The sequence below is a fragment of the Hesperophylax consimilis genome, chromosome 31 (genome assembly GCF_061612785.1).
Source record: "Hesperophylax consimilis isolate HC1 chromosome 31, BYU_Hcon_1.0, whole genome shotgun sequence".
Taxonomy (NCBI): Eukaryota; Metazoa; Arthropoda; class Insecta; order Trichoptera; family Limnephilidae; genus Hesperophylax; species Hesperophylax consimilis.
The window spans coordinates 10,401,881-10,422,631 of NC_142866.1; positions in this window are offsets into that span (position 1 = coordinate 10,401,881).

The following is a 20,751-nucleotide window of genomic DNA, read 5'->3' on the forward strand; positions in this document are numbered from 1 at the left end:
GCAGGTATTACAAAAATATAAATATTACAAAAATAAACTGAATTGTAATGTAATATATTTATAATTCTTTCAGAAAAAAACAATAAATACTATATATTAATATATTTACTTCATATTATCCACTCTACTAATTTTTAATAATATGCAAATGAAATTGCCTATTAAGTTTTAAATATTTTATAGGCAATTAAATAAATTTTAAATACATGTAGGATAACAAAAGATTTTTAAAATATTTATGTTGAGGGATCAGTAGGATTTATAGGCCCTGTTAGAAGTTCTACCGAGCCGAACCCTCTGATATGAAAATATCTGGAGTCGGTGAATTATTTTCCCATTTGATCTCTGGTGAGTTGACGTGTTGTTCTTGTATTGTTTTGTATGTATTTTGCTTATATAATGCACTTGCATAATGTTGATTGACTAGATGATCATTTGTGGAAAAGTGTGTGGAAGGGTTTAGTTGAAGGTTTTAACCCGGATATAAAGTAAAAAATATAAAAAAAATTATATATTTATATTTCCGACTTTATATCCGGGTTAAATCTTCCAACTAAACCCTTCCACACACTTTTCCACAAATGATCATCTAGTCCAGAGGTTCCCAAAGTGTTCTATATGGACCCCCAGGGGTCGATATCGGCATGCTGGGGGTCTATGTCAGCGAGATAAAAATTTGGGGGTCCACGAGATTCAAATAGGGGTATACACGAGCGGACCCCCATTTGAATCTCGTGGACTTCAAATTTTTTTCTCGCTGACATAGACCCCCAGCATGCCGATATCGACCCCTGGGGATCCATATAGAACACTTTGGGAACCTCTTAAAAAAATTAGGAGTTCCGTAAATGACACAATAGGCCTAACACAAATATAATAGACTGAGAAAGTACTTTGTATGATATTCGTATTTTTATATTTCGTAAAGTTGTTAATTGAGGTATATAAATAGAGTCTATGTTCCTTTTCTAGTCAGAATTAATATATTCAAGCAAAACATTGCACATTGGAAGCCGCGAATTTTCCTAGTTCCCCAACTTGTTTTTCAAAAATGTCCAGGGTAATAATAATAACATTTAAATGCACTTCACACAGACTTCAAAACTAAGTTTGAGGACATTTTGACTATGGAAATGCAACGTTGAAGAATCGGATATCATGTGACAAGAAGAACTGACCGGAATAAGCACTGACAAAGAACTTAAGGGGCAGTTCTGTAGGGCTACCTACAGAAAAGAAATTCCCGTTGCTTATCCTGCTTCATTTTCATTTGGTGTAATACCTCACAAGGGTGCCCCTGTCTGCATAGTGTAAAAATATAGCAACTATACCGCCACCCGGTTATTGGGAAGGCAAGGGAAGGGAATCTTTTTACTAAAAAAATAAATGATTATCACATGGGACGTTAATAGTTTTAGGAAAATTCAATATTCGGCAGGCAGGGGGTCTACGGAAAAAAAATATTTGGCAAGTGGTCTACGGGGAAAACAAGTTTGGGAACCTCTGATCTAGTCAATCAACATTATGCAAGTGTATATATATTATACACTTATAATAATTATCTTTATATATTATAGTTAAAACGAGTGGTGTTTTTTTTTAATTTTTCCACCATTCTCGCTTAATTATTATCGTTTTTTTATAATTGTTACAATTCGTTTTGACATATCTCCCTTCCTAACTATCTCTATTATTGACTATTTGAGCGCTTACTATGGGGCCTTAATGACTGACTTCAGGCTAATTTGTCAACAACTCGGCACATACCGCAGCATTAAAAAAAAGGTACGCAGACTGTGGAGTAAGCTAAGCGTTTTAAGGATATAGGTACCGTAAAAATCAGCTCAGTTTAGATCTCTCAGCTTATAATATTTATAATACTACCGCTGCCCATGAAAAATCACGGGATTTCGTAATTTCATTTTCTAAAAAGATAGTAAAAATATTTTTTCTTCATATAGATACCTATCTAATTTGTCGTCGGAATTATTCTTCGTAAAAGCAGTTCAATTTTAAAAATGACTCTTAAATCTTCGGTAATTTGAGTTCATTACTTTCATAAAGGAATAACGCACATAATAGACACTTGACAGAAATTTGACAGAAATCAATTAAATAATTTTGAAAATGACACTTAAATTCAAAGCAAATTAGAGTACATTGAACAAGTGGACAACTGAAATTATTTTATTTGATTGTGCATAAAATAAAAGGAGCGTAATTATAAATTAGCACCGTAACTTATAATATTTAAAGTTTCAGAATTCTTTTCAAGTTTTTTTTTTCAGCAAAATGCGTCAATTTTTTCAATTTCTTTTAAACGTGATAACTTTTCAATAATAATCCAAATCTTTGATTTAGCCAATATTAAACAACTTTGGGAAAACTAAGTTACCCCGAAGAAATGTATGCAAAACTAATTTCCATCACGCAAAATCCATCCTTCACCCTAGGTAATCCCTTAGATATATATTTTAAAGATGGCTATCATATGTACAACGAGCCATTATTGTATATTCTATCTAATATATAATATATTCTTGCTATGTGTAGAATTCGCTTTGTGCCAGAGAATCTACTCCGGTGTGCCTTATTATGTATATTTATAGGGAGGTGGTATACAGGCGGACGCACTACCCACACACATAGTACCTATGTCTTCCACCTATACATACAAATGTTTTAGCTACTCTTCTACAACTCGGGCACTTCCTCTTATGTGTATTTTATTAAATATATGTACAGTACATTCCAAGAATTTATCACCTACGGAAGAACTCAAATTATCAAATAGATTGTTTAATTTTGACCGGAAAAGGTTGTGGATTTGGACAGATTAAATAATAGATATTATGGGCGAATTGTGATGACCGAGAATAACCATTTATAATAACCAAGGTCACATAATTTATGAAATAACGTATTGTTTTCGCAGTAAATGAGAGAAAATACTATCAAAGCGAAGTACTACGATGTAATACAAAATCAAAAACGATATCAAAAACGATATCAACGAAATCAAATATTTTTGGTTTAAAAATTTGATCGCTTAAAAAATTTTAGATGTTTTAATTAAATAGCGAGAGTAGAATACATATTGGCCTTTGAGATGATTTTTTTCGTGACATATCTCTTTATAAGCCCAGAAAAAAATAAAGTATCACGCCTATTAAATCTGCTTTGAAGTTGAAATTATTTTACTTATGAAGCCTTTTTCGGTTATCGTTTTATTGTATAAGATCAAAAGTTCTTTAGAAAATGATTGGAAAACATTTTAATGTTTGTTCCTGAACTTCGCAATATAAAATAAAATGTTTGGCGATGTTTTTTTCTTACATAAATCAAAACAGACGGCTGGTGTTAAGCGGGAATTTAAACCTTATTGCTATCTACATAAGGAGTATTATTGTTAGCGGCCCAATTCCAAATGTTATAGAATGTAGTGCATCGCCTTAAGGCGATGCCATACGTCATGTGACATTTTAAATCAAGCCGCTAACAATAACACCCCTTATGTAGATGGCGATAAGGTTTAAATTCCCGTTCAACACCATCCGACTTTTTTGATAAATAGAAGAAAAAAACATCGCCAAAAAGTGGCTTTTATTTTATTTTGCGGACGTTCAGGCACAAATATTTGATTGTTTTACAATCATTTTATAAAGAACCTAATTTGCCAGATTATACAATAAAACCGTAACCGAAAATGAGTTCGTAAGTAGGAGATTTTAACTTTATATCAGTTTTTATAGGCTTTATACATTATTTTTTCTAGGCTTATTAAAAGACTTATCTAAAAAATACTGGATCGTCTAGTAGGCCAAGATATGTTCTACTCGCAGTATTTAATTGAAGCATCTAAAACATTTCTAAATGATCAAATTTTCAAACCAAAAAAACATGAAGTTGAATTGCTACCTATGGCATCGCCTTAAGTGGGTTATTTCAGAAGTGTTCAATAAAAGTACGTAAATTTTATCGTGTTCCACTTTTTTTTAATATTGATTGTATAAAAGAATATTATATTGCAAAAAAAACATTTGGTCATCATACTCTAAATATTTTTATTGTAATGCATGTTAATTGAACGGATAAATTTATCTAGATGTGTGATATTTGATCCCTTAGAATTGCACAGTTCCATCGGACACATACATTTCATGCAATCATGGGCTGTAGAGAAAACATCTTAAGAGTTCATTCCCGCACAACTCTGTTTGTTATTCTAAGGTGTAACATTTCTGATTTTAATGAAAACTCAAGTCGCCAATTTTTATATTATTATCTTTCGACTACCAGGCTCCAGATCTACCAATACAATAGATTTTGTGCTAAATGTATTTATCTGAAAATGTTTCGGTTAGAGTTGGGTTAAATTGACTTTAAAATTTATCTATCTGAAAATGTTTCGGTTAAGGTAGGGTAAAATTAACAAAAAAAAACTTAAAATTTATTTGTAGTGCTCTAAAAAAATCTATTGGGTTAGCTCTCTGTAATTGTAATACGGTTTCCGTATACTCTTAAGCCCATATACACGTAAGCCCACACAGCCTACGGTCCTTACGCTCTCAGCCTGTGTACAACAGGGTTCTTACCGGTACCTACCTGTACACTCACTCAAACTCAATGTTACTGTTACTCAATGTATGAATTAAACTTACTAACAACTTACAACCACAGAACATATAACAATTATATTATCCACACTCCAAATACAGACTCACAGCAACAATGCCAAAAATCAAAATCCTATTTATTTATTTATATATTTATGTGATTATGTATTAAAAAATAATAACAATTACATTAATAATGCATTTTTCCAAATGAGTTTAATACAACTCATTTCGAGAAAGACAACATTATACAATTCAAAGAAAATTATTTCTAGCCTACATATATTTAAAACCAGACAAATATTTCATAAATACACTAAGCCCCACATTCCGAATGTCTACAGATTTATTAAATATTTCATTAACACTCTCAGTTTTTAAGTTTCTAAATAAATATGTGTTATTATTGAAGATAATATCTATACATTTGTAAAGCCGAAACGGTAATTGTGTGAAATCGCAAAGTAATCTCCGAAAAGTATTAAAATCTAAATAAATATGTGTTATTATTGAAGATAATATCTATACATTTGTAAAGCCGAAACGGTAATTGTGTGAAATCGCAAAGTAATCTCCGAAAAGTATTAAAATCTAAATAAATATGTGTTATTATTGAAGATAATATCTATACATACATTCGTAAAGCCGAAACGGTAATTGTGTGAAATCGCAAAGTAATCTCCGAAAAGTATTAAAATCACGTATTGTTCTGTTATTTAATATGTTATAGGTATGAAAAAAATCTGTGTATCTTTAAATGCAATTTTTGCTCTATTTCAAACGAGTCGTGTTTTATTAAATATTTCCACCATTTTCGCTTATTTTTTTAATCGTTTTTTCTAATATTAGCGCGCTCCCTCTAACATTCGTATTTATATATCTCCATTTCAAAACATCTTTGAACGCTTACTACGGATCCATAAGAAAAATATAAAGAAGTTAGTCGACTACCATAATACGGGCGTGTGTCTAGTGTGGTAGTCGAAAAGCATGTAAAAACTGTACACATTAATATTTCATGAATAAAAAAAAAAAATAAATAAATAAAAAAAAAAAAAAAAAAAAAAAAAAAGTTCCATAGAAAGATTGTATCACTGGTTAATAAAGCTGCTAAGAAAACTTTTAGCCAATGCTTTTTTGTTTGTTACAGGATGTTTCAGGTTACTAGGTAATGTGTTGTATTACGTATATGCGATTAGTCATCTTAGTGTTAATATTTTTATTGTAATACATGTTGATTGAAGAGATAAATCTATCCAGAAGTGTATTATTCGATCCCCTAGAAAACACAAGGTTCCTTCTGACTAATAAATTCCACGCAATCATGCGCTGTAGAGAAAGCAACTTCAGAGCTTATTATCGCACAACAATGCCGTGTCAGATGGAGACTTTTTATTCCAATGGGTAGAAAATCCAATTAGTAAGGTGTTAATTAAAAATTTAGTAGTAAAAGAGCAACCATACATACAGTAAATTTTTAGCATAAACACAAATTGGTAAGTTGATGCCTCAACACTTACTTTCTGACGTACTGCTCCTACACAAAATTATACATGCATCAGTTGATACACCAAACATTTTATCCCAAATTAACATCAATATACCATTAAAAAAATCAACAAGGAGGATGAAAGACATTTTCTATATACCACACAAATACAGGATATTTTCCCCTGTATCGCGAACATTAAGAAATTATAACATTATACATGGCTCTAATAATGAAATAGACATTTTTAATGACCAATTTAAACACTTCAAAAAAATGTATTACCTTTAATCATAATAAGCTGATATTGTGATGAAGCCCTTTATTTAAAGAGAAGCAACATTGTACCTACCTAATCAGTGTCTCACCAGTACAGGTGTGACAATAACAAATCGTTTATAAATATATTTGTATTTACCTTTTACCCATTCTTATTTGTTATTTACTTCTGCATATTTAGCTTATTCATTTTGTTACTATTTTTGTTATTATCATTTTGTTATTATTTTGTATTTAAACATCCATGTATGTAAATTTTTGGGCACCATGCCTGTTTTATCTACTTAAATAAAAATAAATAAATAAAATAAATAAATAAACAAAGGCTTGCCTAGTGAGTGTTTTTATGCAAAACCTTAAAAAAAATCTACTCTACCTCTGTCTACCGTGCACTTCTGTAAACCAAATTGTTACTATTTAAAAACTCCAACGTATTGAGTATTATTCGATTCCGTATCTCATTCCATTACAGAAATAATGCGTTAAGTCTTCCTCGGACGTCCCCGACCATTCAAACTACTCTCTAAACACTCTTGATACCATAGACATATGAATATTAGTAGACCTGCCCTAAGTGATTAAAAGCGTATTATCCCCACTCCCCATACCGGTTCCATTGGAGCCGGCTGGGCTCGCGTATGGCCTCAAGTGAAATTTGAAAACGTGACGTCATCATTCTTGTGCGAACTATGGTCGAGGCATCATCGGTTCATTTTACGAAATAACACGGCAAAATGTTGACTTGTGATATGAAAACTTGTAAAAATAGATGTGAAAAAGAGAATAAACCCAATTGTCGTATTACATTCCATAAGTAAGCATTATTTTACTTTATTTTAAGCTTATTCACACCGTATTATATGGATCAGTTTTAGAAACATATACTATCACATCACAATGTAGCGATTCTCAAGTGTGCTCATCGTTGTTTACTGGGGTAAGTAAATTATGAAACATTTGTAAAAGTGTCTTAACTAAATACTCTGAAACTAACTACGACTCTGCAAACAGAAGAAATTTACTTTGCCGAATTTGGACTTCGCAAATTAGTTCATAACGTGGCGAGTAATTTGCGCTCCCATGTAAAAATGTCTATTCATTCAAAAGCAGATTTTACTTTTAAGAACTAAATGGTGATATTATAATGCGAGATGCCTATTTAGATGCCTGTCAGATTGATTTATTGACGAATCACAGTCAGCTTAACCCCCTTCGTTCTTCAACAGTTGATTTTACCCCTCGCCATTATCTTCTCGTCTATTAATTCCTATGTCTGTGCTTGATACTAATAAAAACAAACTTTGAAATTTTCATCTAAATCAGTCCAGTAGTTTTAGTAGTGTATAGGGACAAACAAACAAACAAATATTCATAAATAAAAATATTCATCAATATATAAATATAAATTAATAGGATTCCTATAGAAACATCTTTGATTTTAGTAATACGTATATCAAAAATAATTAAAATAAACTCCACAGAAAGATCAATTTTCCAGGCCTGCTACCGCAAATTCGACCATAAGTCCATCCATAACTCTGGGAACCGCGCGGAATATTGTTTTTACACGACTTTATCACTAAAGTTATTAAGATTCCTACTTTATTTTAGAGATTGCTAGAGCAAATTCGAGCGTAGGTCTGTCCAATACACCAGGGCCGCGCATCGCATATTTTTGTGCATGGCTTCTTAAATGCTGTAGAAATGAGATCCCTGAGGCGTATGTTTGTAAAACCATGTACGATCGTGTGAGAAATGTAACGATCCGCAAAGAATTCAAGGATGATGTAAGCGAAATGGGTAAGATTAAAAAAGCAACGCTTAGATGGTTTGGGCATGTAGAGCGAATGAGCGAAAAAAAAAGAAAAAGGAGAATATATGACACAAATGTGAAGGGTTGCAGAAGTCGGGGACGCCCGTGGAAAACATGGCACAATCGAGTAAATAAAATGCTTGTGTGAAGCCTTATCAGGAGTCAGAATAGTAGAAGAATATGTATGAATGTGAATTAGGCAAGGATTAGGTTAGTTATTTAGGGCCAGTTTTATAAACGAGCCACTTACCGAATGTCTGTTCTCTCATCTTAATCTTCAAAGAACCTTTAAAGATTTAAGGTGAGTTTTAAACAAGTCCCTAAAAGGTCCTGGATAGAACATTAGTGTGACTTTGTATGGGTGACATTGAAGCTAAATCTAGTGAGAAATAAAATTGACTTGCAGCCATCTTGTATGACAAATTTATGAAATGATATGAGTGCAAAGTCCCGTAAAACGATTTATGGTAATTTTATATTGTTAATACAAAAAAATATCAGCTTATGATTTTGTTTGGGTATTTGATGAGATAAGAAATGGGACATGTAATGATAAAAACGAAATAGGTAAAAGCATTTTTCTTAAATCTTTCTCCTCGTCACGCGGCATTCTTCGATATCTTGGTCCGAGGCCATTTACGATCTTGGTTTTAAAGTTATGTTGAAAATAGAATTTTTATTTATTAAAACATAATTGAAATTTTAAAAAAACGTGTTGACAGGCGAGCCGGCTTTGCCGGCCGGATTAACAACATATTATACGATATCTAAATTTAACTAACTGAATAAATGTTTTTAATGCTGTTATAATAAATATTTCTAATATATATATATCCAAATAATATAACTTGTTTCAAGAAATATCTCAACGATTTCTGTACTTAGATAAACAAAAAAAAAATAAATAAATAAAAAGAAAAATAAATAAATAAAAAAAATTGTTTAGTGGTTTAGAATTTTTTTTAATATGTACTCTTTAAATTTTTCTCCTTATTATGTGCTTCAATCTTTGTAATTAAGTTTTAAGTTTTGTATATAAATACTGTCATTGTTTTACATGTTTGCTTATGTGAATGTGCAAATGTGATTGCTGCAGACACATTAGTCTAGGGATATTTATAATTGTATTTTCTTTATTTTGTAATCCATAATTAATGTTTTTATAAATATCCTGTTTGTGTCTCGAATAAATAAATAAAATAAAAAATGTAATATGTATACCTACCATTTTTCTGATAACTTATTATTTTACAATCTCAGAACGTACCTACTTCTTATTAAGTTGATACTATTTTACATTCCATTGAGACAGTGGATTTTTTAAATTTTTGTGCTTGGGCAGAAACCAAAGAAATATTAAATTACCTGTGCAGAAAATATTATGGAATTCGTAAGACTTTCCAACTTCTGCGTTCTAGAAAATAATCCACATACTTTCTCTACAATCAATCGATAGCTGGTAGTAATAATCAAGTAATTTTTTGGTAGCCACACAGAGAAAAATGGGTACGGATGTTTTATCAAAATACTGTTTAAAATGTAAATGCATGACCATTTCCTAGTAAAATAAAACAGTCTTATTTTAACGATAGACTTATATTTAAGATTTAAGTATTTTTATGCATAGCACGAAGTATAACATATTATTTGTAAGCAATAATTATTAGCCTTAAACACCTGTGTAAATCGAAAAATATCTTCCGAGAAAAAATACATGCAGCTGACGGGAATCGAACCCGCAGATTTCCGATTGCCGATCAGGTGCTCTTCTAATTGCGCTATGACGGCTTATTCACATCCCGACAAATAATTATTAATTTTTTAATAATTATTATAGCTTATGCTGGGTTTTGAATAAGACGTAGCGCAATTGGTTGAGCACCTGACCGGCAATCTGCGGGTTCAGTTTCCATCGGCGACATATATTTTCTATCGGAAGATTTAAATAGGTTTTTCAGGCTAATAAATATTGCTTAAAAATAAAATATTTTTCATTCAGAATATATCTGAACACGTGTTCAACGCAGGTCGCCTTGGCCGAATGTCCGTGGACGAGATGCGAAAATATTATTATTTTGAAGAACACGTGTTCCGACTTCCTCAAAATATATACGTGCTTTACTTTAATTTGTCGAATCATTCTTTATTGGCCACTAGTCCCGTATTTAACAATAAAACGAATAATTTGACTAGATGTTTCATAAGTTAACAATATTTCATATCAGTGACTCTACTCCGTTTACCAACAGATACATTATTTCACTATATTAGATTTTTTTAAATTTATTTAATATTTGTATGTTTTTTACAATAAATATACAAGCCCTTGAGGTGTTTTTGCACAAAAACGGCGCTATACAAGTCATCCAAGTATTATTATTATTATACATATTATACAGCGTTATAAAGGTAAATAATAATAGCTTTTCCTCACCATAAAGAGACGAGGCTCTTGTGTTTGGTGAGTGAATCCTAGCTCAATTATATGGAATCATGTAAGTAAGTAAATAATATATTTGCAAAACCAAAGGGATAAGTAAGAAATAGGCAAGATTTATCAATAATACAGTTTCAAGATTTTAAGGAAATAATAATAAGAGTATGATATGGACTTTTATAGTAGTTTTAGGTAATTTTTTAATTTTATTTTAAATTCCTGAATATCTTCAATATTTTTTAGATATAATGGAAGGATGTTAAAATATGTTATACCTAGATAGAGATAGGTATTTTGTGTGTGCTTTGAATTAAGTTTTAGGATTATTTAGATATATTTACATTCAATCTATTTTCTGACTATTTTCAAACTGAGCCTAGTTATATTTCCTAGAATTTTCCAGCTCTGCGTAGTTTTAATCGTGATTATATAAATCAAACATCACGTGATGATGACTCCCGAAGTCTCGGGCGATGCCGGAAGCCTCTGACTATCAGGGTATAACTTTCACTGAGGTCCGAGTGCCAAATGTCGCATTCGGAATCTAGGACAATATGTCAGGTCAAATTGAGCGAACAAATCGGGAAATTACCTCCCAAAATCAATTAGTCGTTAAAATTTACTTGCTGTTTGAATTCGGCAGAGGTATAATGTATTACGGTACCTCGTACCTCCATCCGACGCACAGCACGCGTATTTTACGCAGCGAATAGCGAGCCCTGAGCCAAAGCGGGCAGGAGGAAATCCGCAGGACAGAGAGTACACAGTGAACGCATTTCAACTATTCCAATATTTATAGGACCATAGCCATGGTGATATTTGAATTGGCGAAATAATTCAAGGGGGTCGCGTATGGACGGATTGGCGTGCAGGGCTGGCGTTCACTCTGTGGTAATCCAAACAATATATTTCTCTATTTATAGGGGTAAGGCTCTTGACTAGGAAGCTGGAGGTCTCGGGTTCATATCCTGTAATGCTCATGAAAATACAATTTAAGGCGATGCAAGGGCAAGGCGATGCGGGTAATATTTAAAATTGAGCCGCTATCAATAACAACCCTTACGTAGATGGCAATAAGGTTTAAATTCCCGCTTAACACCATTCGCCTGTTTTGATTTATGCAAGAAAAAAACATGGCCAAAAAGTGCCTTTTATTTTATTTTGTGGATGTTCATGCATAAATATTTAATTTTTTTCCGATCATTTTATAAAAAACTTGATTTGCCACATTATACAATAAAATCATAACCGAAAACGGGTTCGTAAGTAGGAGATTTTGATTTTTAAAGCAGTTTTCATAGGCCTTTACACATTTTTTTTTGGGCTTATAAAAAGAGTTATCTAAAAAATACTCGATTATTTCGAAGGCCAAGAGATGTATTCTATTCGCAGTATTTAATTAAAGCATCTGAAACATTTCTAGGCGACCAAATTTACAAACCAAAAAGACAGGATTTTGCATTACTACGTATGGCATCGCCTTAATTAATTTGTATAGTTTCATATTTTTTTAGTTTTCCCAGCGTGTGCGCAAGAAAATTTTATTTGATTAATTTCTGTTATTTCTCAATTTACTAATTAAAAATAATAAATAGTCTATTTGGGGCACTTCCCTGAGTGGAAGATATGCTCAGTATCGCCCTGGCGTAAACAACAATTCGTAATTTAAATGCTGCTTGAAATGGCTTTACCCGTGTTCGGTGACCAGATCTGAATAGCCAGGTACTTTTCCACCTTTCCCTTTCCTTTCTCCTTCCCATTCCAACCACCTTCAACCTCACAACATACCCCAGTTGGGGATGGCATTGTCTAACTGGCTCCAGATGGTTGGGAGCAGTTGGGTCTCTTGTGCGGCTTCACATTGGATATTGAACAAAATATTTTGTTAGCATTAAGTTCAATTACTCTTATAATATCTCTATCTATTTATTTATATATTACATTAATAATGCCCTTTTATGTGTTTTACATATGAATAGTTACAATTATATATTAATATAGTACATATTATTTACTACACATAAGCGAACTGTCTCAGTAAGTCTTTTGTATTTGTTAAGTGATAAATTAAAGATGTCCACTGACTAGGTATAATTATTTCCCTCCATAAATGCGACAATGTCTGCGCGAGTTTTTCTTGCGCTTTTCGAGGAAGAATGGTGAAAGATTGTACGATTTTTTTTCTAAAATGACAATTTTGAAATGTGATTTAAAAAAATGTAAATATACTTTCACATATACAAGTACATATATATTTTGGACCGGTCGGTGGCCGAGTTGACATCGCGCTTGGGTCCCACTCAGGCGTAGTGTGTTCAATTCCTCGGCCGTCTAAGTCCTCCATCACAACACAAGCAACATTTTCAGCTTACTGTGGTGGTAGTAGGAGATTTTCAAATATTGTCAGGTTATTCGTAACCCGGGAATGTTTGTCTTTCTTTTAAAAAAAATAAGAAAATATAATAGAAGCACTTAAGTTTGACAAAACTCAAACAATTCAATTTAAACGCACTAACTACGACTAGAATCCGTTGAAATCAAATCGAAACCATTGTAGTGGCACCCCTTGCCGAAATCATCCACTGATCTCCAAACCTGGGGCCGAGGGCCGAGGTAAGGTTCCAGGGGGGCGGGGGGGAGTTGGATCAAGAGGAGGCCTGCGGGGGGTGGGGGAGAGGGAGAGGCCGGTGTGTGTTGTAGTTCCCTCCCACCCCCCGTAGGCAGATGGACGTTTCACGCATAATTTAGTGACGGCAAATGGATTCAATCGACGGTCGGATGGATGTAACTAGCTCCGGGCTGGCCTGGCAGCGCCTACAAAAGGACTTATTGTGCTCGTCCGGAGGCCCCGCTTGAGTGGAGCTAGTATCTTCTCCGAATCTGTATGTTGTAAGCTACGCAAATGAAATATTCAAAGATTTGCTGAATGAAAACGGACATTTATATTTTCGTCTTTTCAATTTTGAGAGTGGATGGGCTAGCGTTTTGAAAATAGGTAAAATAGATTGGGACGGATTCGATGTACGTGTTACTTATAAACTAACCCACATAATAAACAAATAAAAACAATTAGGTACAACTGTCGTAAAATTTTATTGTTTGGCTCACTTTTACAGGTTAGTTTGGAAAACTGGTGTAGGTAGCTACTTAAAAATAGTATTATATATTTTTAAACATTTAAACTGATTCCAAACATTAGACGTATGTGTTTTAATGTGAAATCTGGAAACAAATAATTAATTGTGGGGAGACGGATCTGGTTCGATGCCCATAGCGGTTACCAATTTATTACCCTTTGAACACTAGTTGGACATGCAAATGTCAATGGCTTGCATTATAAATCGTTCAGCCGTGTTAGCACTTTAAAAATAAAGTCTACATATTTTTTTAACTTTAGTGGAACTCACTATCAAATGGCCACTACTCTATTGTTCACGAAAACATGTTAAATATTGAATATTCCACCAACATGTTAAGGATTAACATTCAACTTTCGGCGTGTTCCAGAGTGGTAGGTACCCTCTATATTGTGTTTTGATGACCATATTTAATTAGCCAGGTACTTCCCAACCTTCCTCTCCCCAATCTCCTTCTCTATCCCTTTTCCCTTAAGCCTTACAACACACCCAATTGCTGATGCTATGGTCCAACTCTTTCCGGACAGACGGGGGCAATTGATACGTACAGTTTTCCTTTTTATCGATTACCTTTCAATTTAAAAAAAAAATCGCTTATTTACATTAACTCCACAGTTGATAAAATAATTGTTTTTTTTTTCACAGAGATCGTGTAATTCCGTATATACGAGTACCTATCAATAATCAAAGTTCAAGTATAAAGAAAAGTTTTGGCTTAGTTCGTTTCAAAACAAGGTATTCGTGCATCAGGCGACGCGACGCGATGCGCGCCTCTACTCGGGCTTCGTGCTGCCAACGTGTAACTCCGTGATCCCGCGACGTATATCACCGATGATAAGCACGTGATACACTATTTTATATACACAGGAATGCCAACACTATTAAAGATGGCATATGAAAACTGTCGTAATTCACCAAACTTCCTTTTACAGCGTCGGGATCGCGTTCCTGAAGCGGAGCGGAAACCACACACTACTCGGTAGGTCCTTATTACTGGAGTAAAATAAACTAGAGGAGTTTTTTGTTTTAGGGTAGAGGAATTATGAGAAATTTTGTTACTGCACAATTTATGACAGCGTTTGATTTCTTTTTTTCTCTCTAGCACGATTCTTTGAGTTATTCGAGGAAGCAATAGTAGACTGATTAAAAATTAACTACCAGACTAGGTGGATATTTCAAAACCTCTGAGTAAACTATTGAGTAACAACTCATCGAATAACTTTCATTGATCATGACCACCATGTGGTAGCTCCCAATTAGCTAATTGTGAGTAGTGTAAAGTTAATCAGCATCGTAAATTGGAAGTTTACTAGAGGTTGGGAAATACCCCCTCAATATCCTGCCAGTTTATCGTCGGGGAAAATAAGAAAAATCTAACATTACGTGTACCCGATTTGAGTATTTAATTCACTTTATAGTGCCATCTTAAACGTGATAATGTCGTCATGTTATTTCCCCTGAGGTTCCTATCTTAATTTATTTGTTCTAAATGGAAGCACATCTTTCTGTCTTGTTCATTGAGTTTGCATCAGCGTTGCAATATTTTAAATTCTCCTCACGTAATGAGGTTGACTACGATTTTTCCACTCGTGCTACTTGGCTGATTTCTGCTACTTTCAGCTTAATTCCATCTTCTACTGCTATTTCCACAACTTACTGCTCTATAGATAAGAAATGGTGGCAGAACTATTATTTTTAAGTAATATAACATATTACTTTTTCCTTCCCACAACTTTTTCTTTCCTCCATTTTCTCCTGTGTAGAGTTGATGTAAATAATAAAAAATCGATTTATTATTATAATTTTTTTTTTTGCTTAACTAATGTTTAAGACAAGATTTTTTATGCATAGCACAAAGGGGAACAATTATTTTACAAGCAATAATTATTCGCCTGAAACACTCATCCACATTGAAAAATCTCCTGATAAAAGATACATGACGCCAACGGGACTTGAACCCGTGTCCTTTCGATTTCCGGTCGACAGATCTGACCACTGAGCTATGGCGGCTTATCTCTTATCCGCGAAATAATTCAATATATACTAGTGTTTCATTCAACAATTACTGCTTGTTACATTTTTTCACCTGAAAACAACCAACTTTATTTTATAGTAGAAAGGCATTGTAAGTGCTAACTCTCTCACTAGATGGTGTCTAGACAAATTGTCTACTGGCGTCATGTATCTTTTATCATGAGATTTTTCAATGTGGATGAGTGTTTCAGGCTAATAATTATTGCTTATAAAATAATAAAAAATCTCTTTGCATTCTAATCTGTCAACGAATTTATATGCCTTTCTACATTGATAAACTTTTACATATCTACAGTAAATTTACCACACGGAGAAATCTTACCGATATGAAATATTATTAATTTATTTTTTTAAATCTGATCAAATTATTTGTTGTCCTTCTAAAAACGGGACTAGAGGCCTATAACGAATAAATTGACAAATTTCATAACAAAATAACAATACAAGGATATCTTATGGGGAAGTCGGAACACGTGATAACACAAAAAATAATAATTTTTCATTACATTCAGACATTATATTATATTTTTTTAGGAATGGTCATGCAGCCACATTTTTCTCGGTGCAATAGACATTAACTATTGGGAACTAACTAATACCTACCATATTTATGTTATCTATGACGTTAATTAATGCCGGATCAATAAACCAAGAAACGTTATATTTTTTATCGAGAGGAGTGTTTTGTGCTTTTTACGCCATTGCTTCTTATGGCACCAATTATTTTGGATCAGCTATTACGACAACTTTTCCATAACACGTGGTGAAAACCTTTCATAAATTTGATAAAACGTGTTGGTGCAATACGGATTTCAAAACTTTTGTAAGAATAAGGCTTTTTCGTAATGTTTTTTTATTACGTAGATACACAATACGCTAAATACTTTTATTCTAAAATCATTTTTTGGATTTATATTATAATATTATGAACGATTAATACCTGAAAGATCTGGTTAGAATTTATAAAAACTTTATTTAAACCTTAAAAATCATAAATATATAAATCTGAATAATCCACTGTCCAACATAAATTCTTAACCAGAGCTATAAGCCAAAATATACTTCTATATTATTATAATTATTTCCTGTTTGAATACATCTTTTAAAATTATTAATATTAAATTTAATGCTACGAAACTATAAAGGGTGTTAAGGGATGTTACTTGACATACTTTTACCAGTGATTTCTAACATTATTTGGAGTAATAAATGTTAATAAAATTTTGGTCTCCGGTGACTTTTTCAAAACGTTTTTCTTTAGAAAAATGAACAATTTTTATATCTTCCAAATTTCATCGCTGGTCACTCTGACGATGAACTGCTTAACCCCTTATCCTGACTCTAACTCTCCCGTAACGACTATTTTTTATGTTTTTAGTTGCAGAAAAAACATCAATCAAAAAATTTCTTTTACATATCTCACTTCAAAGAATGTCAGGAATCACTGGTTAAAATAAGTTAAGTACGTTTCTTAACATCTTGTAATGCTTTAGGAAATCTTAGACAAAGAATAACAGAAATTAATTAATTTAAAACTAAAATAAAAATATGGCTAGGTGAAAAGATTGATAAACAGTTTAAAGACAATGTAGAGACAACTATAAACTAAATACAAAAATTTACCAAAAAAACTACAGGCCACATCGGAACAAATAACTCCTACTGAGGAGGACTATGAAAGCTGTTACATTATTTTTATATTATGCTTTACTTACATCACGAACAAACTTTGTCATAAAAAAACTAATATAATTATATATGAGTTATTAATTATACATGTAATTGTAACATGGATAAAATAGCCAAAAATAATTTACTCATAAGGTAATTGGAAAATAAATTAATGTAATATACTGATATGTATTATAAAACAGATGTTTAAAAAAATTCGAAAAATAATGTCGGTTGTATTTATAGAGAAAAAAACTAATAAGTAATGGCAAAATACCAACGCCGTAATTAATATTGAATTTTAAAAATAGTACTTGAAATAGTAAAGAAAATCAAAGTATAATATACATATCAAGTATGACCGTACATGCATACAGTCATTAATATGCGTCCAAAAAAATAAATAACAAATAAACTAAGGAGTATGTGAGTTAAACTTTGGAAGGTATAGAGACAAGACTTTTTTAAAGGTAATAAATAATACAAGCTAATAACTAGCAAATAGGTGTGAAATTAGTTGCCTTTTGAAACTCACAAAGTTATTAACACCAAATATATCAATAAGTTCACATTTTTTGTTTGCAAGGTGATGAATTCTTGGAATTGGTGAATACATAGAGTAGTTAGTATTGAGGTTATTGTTACATTTAAAAGTGTATTTGCTTCGAGTTTGTCTGGCAGGTACATTCATATAAATTAATTCCAATAATTCAGGGCTGTCAATGAGAGATTTGATAATTTTGAATAAAAATAATATATCAGTTAGAACTCTTCTATCCGATAGTTTGAGAAGTCTGGTTTCGGTACGTAAGTTATTATAATTTATAAATTCGATGGAAATATTCATTTTAAAATTGATATACCGTAGAAATTTATTTTGTACCTTTTATAAGGCTTGAGAATGGACTTGTTGAATTATATTCTAATTTACTTTGTACTAATGAGCAATATAGATGTTTTAAAGTTTACACATTTTTAAAATTTGCCCCCATTCTCAAAATAAAACCGAGCATTCTCATTGCATCGCTAGTAGTTTCATCGATGTGTAAGTTAAACTGTAGACTTTCGTGGAATAAGACACCGAGATCTAGAATCTGTGAAACTCGAAGAAGATTAGCGCCATTAATGAAATAAGAAAAATGAAGAGGATTTTTACCTTTGTAAAAACTAATAATCTGGAATTTACTAATATTTAGTGGCAAATATTAGCACTCCAGTAAACCCATAAGTTACTACCACTGATGGCTACTGCCGTCCCCGAAACCATTTATTGGATAACCATTAATCTTGCCATAGCTAACCCCAAATGGTTCGCTAAGTAACCTAACCTAACCTAACCCCAAGTGGTTCGCTAAGTTTAGTGACTTAGCAGGGGTACCCGGGTTCATAGGATGAGGTTTGTCTAAGTCTTGGCGGCGGATTCGTGTGCCTACCTACTGCGTGGAGTGCGTAAGTGGAGAGATGCAAGGTATCCACTCATACGTCTTATACTCCTGGACACATACCATCCACCGATTATTCCTACCCATCGCTCATAGGTATCTTTTTCCTTCCCAAAATTTCCTCTCCTTTCATTCAATAAAAAGACCCTCCACGCAGCATCCCTAAAGAAGACTCTTTGATAATTTTTTTTCTCAAAGCCTCCTGTGTGGAACTAATGTAAAAAAAAAACAGCGAGTTGAGAATTGTGAAATGGCTGCCTCTTAATTTTGTTCAGCAAACCAATTTTACTTGAAATAGTTGACTTTTTCGGCACTTGACTTTACGTTGACGAACGTTGGCGGACGGCGAAAATCCGGTGTGGGCGGAGTACTGAAATTAAACCAACTCGGAGTCCCAGTAGGTTTTTAATATACTTTTATAGTTTAAATGTATAAGTATAACATGTATAGTGTTTAAGAGAACAATAAAAAGTTTTCATTAACAACAACAAAAAAATTATATAATACGTTGTAGCATTTATTATAGTATTTATATAATGAGAAATACATAAAAAATCGTTTTTAACTCCAGAAAGCATAAAAAAGTATCTAAAGTAGGAAAATAATGTAGGTTTTTGATACATAATTTACTTTTATAATTTTAATTTAATATAAAAAATAACAAAAAACCTTCCCAGATTTTCATTGGTTTATCTTTTCAATGTATAATGTATTATCTGTACAACAAAATCCCCCCTGTACAACAAAACCCCCCCTGAATTAAACATAAAAACTTGTAATATTTCCTACTTAGGCCCAATAATAACTAAATGGTTGATTGGACTGGGTATAGGAGAATCTGAAAAAATGTTAAAAAACGTCACATAATAAATAGACATAGTATAGACATAGACTAATCACACACTATATATATCTTCCATTATTCTAATTATTGCTCATACACAATTGAAACATACACAACAGCTCAAGTTCGACTCTAACATAAGATTGTAACGATTAAACATCACAAATTAAAAATTTTAATGAGATATATTATAGACATAGACAAATCATACACTTACTTTCACATATTTTTGGTTCCTTGGAACGGGCAATTTGCCTAGTTAGGAACCAATAATTTCGACCTGATAAGGTACAATAATCTATAATCACTAAAAATATTTTAATTATATCTTGTATCATATTGTACTGTGTGTAAATCTAAAGGAATAAATAAATAAAATTTACCGATAATAGAGATGCTCGTTTAAAATCTCTAAATAGCATTAAACAAAGTCGATATCCCAGGTGTCTGTTTGTGCGCTTAGTTCTTCTAAACTAAGCAACGGATTTTGATAGGGTTTTCATAATCATTTAGAAAATTTCTTCCGAAAGGTTTATATATATAAAACATGCATATTATTTGTGTAAAACGTAGAGAAAAGTCGATGTTTTGCAATCAAGTCGTAAACAAAATATTGTCGGGCGCTTTCATTGTTAACGCTGTCTAAACCTTATGAGATACATCAAAATAATATAATACGGAATTGTATATCTTAAAATCTATCACAAGCTATCACAGATGCGCACAAAGCAGTTCAACAATTTGTACAAAACAATAGTACAAATTAAGCAGTTACAGAACAATGCATAGTAACTTAATAATAACTCAAATAACCGGCTGTCCCGATTCACCGGTGTACCAATTAAGCGTAATCGGTATATCGGTTATCGGTTAGTAATATAATATGCGGTTGCGTCATTTTCTTTAAATTGATCATAAAAGAGGTTACCTGCGTAATAATGACTGACGGAGAAAGATAAACAAATGATGCTATATAAATAAGCCAAATT